Below are 6000 nucleotides of genomic sequence, written 5' to 3'. Positions count from 1 at the left end.
TATAATAAAAAGAATAGTTAAATCATCTTTTGTTCTTCTTTTCTTTATGGACCAAAACTTAGTTTAGCAAAAATATCTTCTCCACTTTTACTCCATAAGCAGCTAAAGGCACAAACCTCACTTGCACAACCAAACCAGAAATGAACTCACATATGTCACAGAGCTCCAGTACTGTCCAAAAACTGCTCTGTATGCTACAATGCCATTGTGGTCATTTCCATATCACATTGTGTTGCTAAATGTGGATTATTACACTGTTGAAAATAGTAATAATAAAAGACACAGTTGACTTGTTTCAGTGAGAACATTGATCCTATCATTATCGTAAAATCTCTTTAACCAATAGCACTGGTAGGTAACTTTTTCTAAAGGGCCAAATTGACATAGTTAAATTAATTGAAAGGCTATACATTTGACTATTAATTTGAAACACAGGATTATGTCAACCACTCAGGTCTTTTTAAAAACTGACTATCAGAAAAGACTGCGCTTTGTTTCGTGAGATTTTGGAACAACTTGTCACTGTGGATGATTGGGGATTTTCTGACTGCTTTGGAAGGTATTCCGAAAGAAAGAAATTTTTTAGAATGTCTTTATCCTGCAATGATGAGTCTGCAGGAGTTAACATGCTTAGTTTAAAGCCCTCTCTTGATGCTCCACTCTTTGAACATAGCAACATCTCTTGGCATTTCAAACATACTATCTTTGAACCAGCACTTACAACCTAACATTAAGTCTGTTTTTACTGTCTTCATCTACTGAAAACTTAAGGCCAAGTGAAGGTCAAGTAGCTACATAAGGCCTTTGGGCTGTATTTTGCCCTTGAGTGCTACAGAAGGTCAAGAGGGTATGTAAAATATCCCACCAGACTCTGGGCAAGAAATGGTGCTCATCCTGGTTTGGCCACAAGACCATCTCTGGTAACTGCTATCACTGCTGACACAAAGTGATAGACCTTAGGCTTACCTAAGGCCAATTTAGAATCACTAATTAACTGACCTTTTCTTATTGCCAGTGAGGTAGTATTTGCCATGAGTAAGTCAGCCTTTTTAAAAGACAACAAAGTCTACGTTAGGAGGTAGGACGGGATAGCATATAAGAGCTTATAGTTGGATGACTCAGGTGATCCTGAAACATGCCATAGTTAAGCTGCTATAGGCCTAGACTGCTGGGGGGCCTCATCTGTCACACCTTTCCTCACTTTACTCTCTTTTTCCCCTGTTTAATTTCTCAAATGATATTATGTTCATGTTACATTATTGTGGTCATTAACTTCTGTTTCCCTGTCTCAGCAGATATCCTTTGAATGGTGTTACAGTGTTTGTTGTCCCCCCCTTTCTGTCTTCTCAAACCCCAGCTGGTCGAGGCGGATGGCCACCCTTCCTGAGTCTGGTTCTGCCAGAGGTTTCTTCCCGTTAAAAGGGAGTCGTTTCTCTCCACAGTCGCCTCAGGCACGCTCAGGACGGGAGATTGGACCGAAGACAAGTTTCGGTGCAATCTGTTGGTTTCCTTAGCTAGGAAATTGTTTTTGAATCGCCTCTATATGAATGAATTGGATTATTTTGTAAATAATTATGATTACAATTAATTGAATTCCAATTGGCTTGAATTGGACTTACTATTTAAGTGCCTTGAGATGACATTTGTTGTATTTGGCGCTATATAAATAAAAATGAATTGAATTGAATTGAATTGTTACGGTGTTTATTGTCCCCTCTTTTCTGTCTTCTCAAACCCCAGCTGGTGGAGGCGGATGGCCACCCTTCCTGAGTCTGGTTCTGCCAGAGGTTTCTTCCCGTTAAAAGGGAGTCATTTCTCTCCACAGTCGCCTCAGGCACGCTCAGGACGGGAGATTGGACTGAAGAAAAGGTTTTGGTGCAATGTGTTGGTTTCCTTGGAAATAGTTTTTGAATTGGCTCTGTATGAATTAATTGGACTAATTTTGAAATGAATCAATTGGATCTGATTGGATTATGATTACAATGAATTGGACTCTAATTTCCTCGAATTGGACTGTATTATTGAAGTGCCTTGAGATGACATTTGTTGTAATTTGGTGCTATATAAATAAACATGAATTGAATTGAATTGATAGCAATTCAAAAAGTTGCGGGGTCATTGACCAGTAAAAGATAATTGTTGTTCTACATAATGTAACCTTGGGGACTGCAGTTCTTGTCTTTGTCAGTACCGTGTGACACCACTATTTTTGTTTTGGTGGAAGCACAGGTGAAAGGATACCTGCTAGACATTACTGCCTGTTGCACCTCCGACTGTGCCATCCGGGTAGCTGCAGGGTCATCACCCGGAGCCACCCTTCATTGATGTTTCATCAGATGAATTTAGGCATTGAAACCGGCACCAAAACTACAAAGTTAGATTTATGTTTGGTTTAAAATACACCCTTTTGCTATATTAACCGGGTGTATTGAAAAACTGACCCTAATCGTTACCCTATACATCCTAACAATGTTTTTGCTACAGGATTGGTGAGGAGACTCTTCACTTAACTGTGTGATTGCTTTGGGAGTGAGACTAAACCAAACTGACATGTATATCTTCAGTCCTAGGGAAGAAGCCAGAGTACCTTTAGAAAATCCAGGGAGGAACATGCAAACTAGACATCCAAAAGCCACAAAACTATATATGTTTCAGCTGTTTGAAATCATTGCATTTACAGAGGATGCCCCTGTATCTCCATGTAATTAAAGATGCTTCCTTACCACACTGGTTCACCTTTGAGTCCACCATGTGCTCTTTGCTAGATGCCATTGCCACTCTCTCCCCCTTTTCCAGTTCATTAACTCTTACTCTTTAGCAATCAATTCAATATGGCTGCTGTAACACTTGAGCTTGGAGCTAAGAGCCACAATAGAATGTGTCAGAAAATAATTGTATAAAATAGAACATAGTTTAGATTCAATTTACAAACAAAGAAAAACTAATATCAGTGTTTTCCTTAAACTAATCATAACCCTTAAAAAACAAGATTACAACAGACTGATTTACTTATTTGACCAAGTGAACTTCTTCAGCTTGATAAAACAGTGAGATAATTGAATGCATTTCACAGTGAAAGCCAGAACCTTATCAGCAACCTCCTCTGTCGTCATTCAATTCAATTCATTTTTATTTATATAGCGCCAAATACAATAAATGTCATCTCAAGGCACTTAAATAATATAGTCCAATTCAAGCCAATTGGAATTAAATTCATTGTAATCATAATTATTTATAAAATAATCCAATTCATTCATATAGAGTCAATTCAAAAACAATGTCCTAGCTAAGGAAACCAACAGAAACTTGTCTTCAGTCCAATCTCCCGTCCTGAGCGTGCCTGAGGCGACTGTGGAGAGAAACGACTCCCTTTGAACAGGAAGAAACCTCTGGCAGAACCAGACTCAGGAAGGGTGGCCATCCGCCTCGACCAGCTGGGGTTTGAGAAGACAGAAAAGAGGGGACAACAAACACTGTAACACCATTCAAACAATATCTGTTGGAACAGGGAAACACGAGTTAATGACCACAATAATGTCACATGTACCTAATATCCATCCATCCATTATCTTCCGCTTGTCCGGGGGTCGGGTCGCGGGGGCAGCAGTCTGAGCAGAGAAACCCAGACGTCCCTGTACCTAATATCATTTGAGAAATTAAACAGGGGAAAAAGTGAGTAAAGTGAGGAAAGGTGTGACAGATGAGCTCCCCCAGCAGTCTAGGCCTATGGCAGCTTAACTATGGGATGTTTCAGGATCACCTGAGCCATCCCTAACTATAAGCTTTATCAAAAAGGAAAGTTTTAAGCCTGGTCTTATAAGTGGAAAGGGTGGCAGCTTATTCCACAAGAGAGGGGCCTGATAATTCAATTCAAATTCAATTCAAAAATACTTTATTTATCCCAGAGGGAAATTAAATGTTGATGTAGCTCAATTAAATCAAAGAGTTATTATAGATGCTGATGGCTGTGGGCAGGAAAGATTTCCTGTAGCGGTCCGTTAACTGAAGGCTCTGCCTCCCATTCTACTTTTAGAAACTCTGGGAACCTCAAGTAAACCTGCAGTTTGGGAACGAAGTGCTCTGTTAGGAAAATATCTTACAATGAGATCTTTAAGATATGATGGAGCTCGGTCATTAAGAGCTTTATATGTAAAGAGAAGAATCTTAAATTCTATTCTGAATTTAACAGGGAGCCAATGAAGAGAAGCTAAAACTGGAGAAATATGATCTCTGCTGTTAGTTCTCGTCAGAACTCTGGCTGCAGCATTTTGGATCAACTGAAGGCTTTTCAGAGAATATGTGGGACAGCCCAATAATAAAGAATTACAGTAGTCCAATCTTGAAGTAACAAATGCATGGACTAGTTTTTCTGCATCACTCTGAGACAAGATGTTCCTGATTTTAACAATATTACGAAGATGAAAGAAGGCAGTCCTAGAAACCTGTTTTATATGCGAGTCAAATGATAAATTCTGGTTAAAAATAACTCCAAGGTTCCTCACTGTAGTACTAGAAGCCAAGAAAGTACCATCTAGAGTAACTACATAGCTAGACAATTTCTCCCTGAAGCGCTCAGGTCCACAGATAACAACTTGCTCATTGCTCTTGATCCTCCTCCTCCACCATCTCTGCATTCTTCACCTAAGGGGAATAACTTAGAAGATCAGCATAATCACAAGTCGAACACCATGTGTCATTTTCAGCTGCACAGTGGAACTCATCGTTGCTTCCCCCACACGAGTAGTGCTTCTGGCATTTAACGTTACACTCTCATTAGTAATGTACTCGTGGTTTAATACTTCAAAGCTTATTCAGTTTTACACTGTGGTGCCAGTTAGGCAGATCGACTGTAATTTTATTTGAATGTTGCACCAGCTTTCTTCAGAATGTGCCGGATGCAACAGCAAGGTAAGACAGTGATGTGGATTTCTAAGATTTTCTTAGAATCTGATCTGGTCTTCTTCCAAGTTCCAAGTAAAGCACACATTTAGAGTTTGACTTTACTGAACACTGTAATTCTGTACTGTGTTGAAGAGTCATTTTGAGCCATTCAGTCTCACAAAATTACTTCAGTGTGACTAAACTATTATGATTTCTGGTGTAAACAGCATGGATTAGTCATTCGCATCTCTATTGAGTTAAGTTCTGGGCTCTGGCAAGGCCTTTCTATGAAGCACAATTTCCCAAGCTGAAACTAAACTGTTGTAGATTTACTTTGGCGTTTACGGTTATCACGGTGACACACTGACATACTTTCCCCCTGAGAAAGGGAAGTTGTTCAGGCCCAGAGACAGTAAATCAACCGAAAGATCATCAAGCTAATTCCACCATATTTAACTATTGGATGTTTTCATTTTGATGTGTGATGTTTCAGTAGATGCAGTGCATTTTTTTTAACAAGCAATTCAACTACAGATTTTCATCAGTCCACAAAACATTTACACAAGAGTTTATTTCAGGAACAAATGGATTGTTTTCTGAGCTTTCCTTTCATTGACTGAACTGACCTTTCTTTCACCGTGTAGCCTGTAAAACCTTTCAGACTAAGATGTGCTACCGGAGTGCGTTTGATAACCAATGAAAATTGCTTGTAGTGTAAAAGCACTTTGAGTGGTCAACTAAACTAGAAGTAGAAGTACAGTCCATTTACCATGTACAGTTGACGACTTGATCTATAAAACCATGTACAATGATTTGCATATGGTGGTCTGATGAAGAGTTTACTGGCTCCAGTGGATCATTTAAAACCTTTGGGCTATATTTTGTTAATTTCACTGAGTTTTTGAAATCACTGTATCTAAAAGCTCACTACTAGGGCAAGTAGACGATGTGTAAATGCAATGCAATGACCATATGCATCTTATGCAATTTAGTAGTTCTTGATCATTGGGTGCCTGGTGGTTAAGGAGAGAATATCCATACATATCAAGTAGTCTATTTATAGGAATTTATGTTTGCAGTTTCACACTTCTTATATTCTCTATAAAAAGTCCAACTTTC

Source organism: Odontesthes bonariensis, chromosome 19 (genome assembly GCF_027942865.1).
Source record: "Odontesthes bonariensis isolate fOdoBon6 chromosome 19, fOdoBon6.hap1, whole genome shotgun sequence".
In the NCBI taxonomy this organism is placed as follows: Eukaryota; Metazoa; Chordata; class Actinopteri; order Atheriniformes; family Atherinopsidae; genus Odontesthes; species Odontesthes bonariensis.
The sequence above is the reverse complement of the archived record's forward strand: the minus strand, read 5'-3'. Positions refer to the sequence as shown.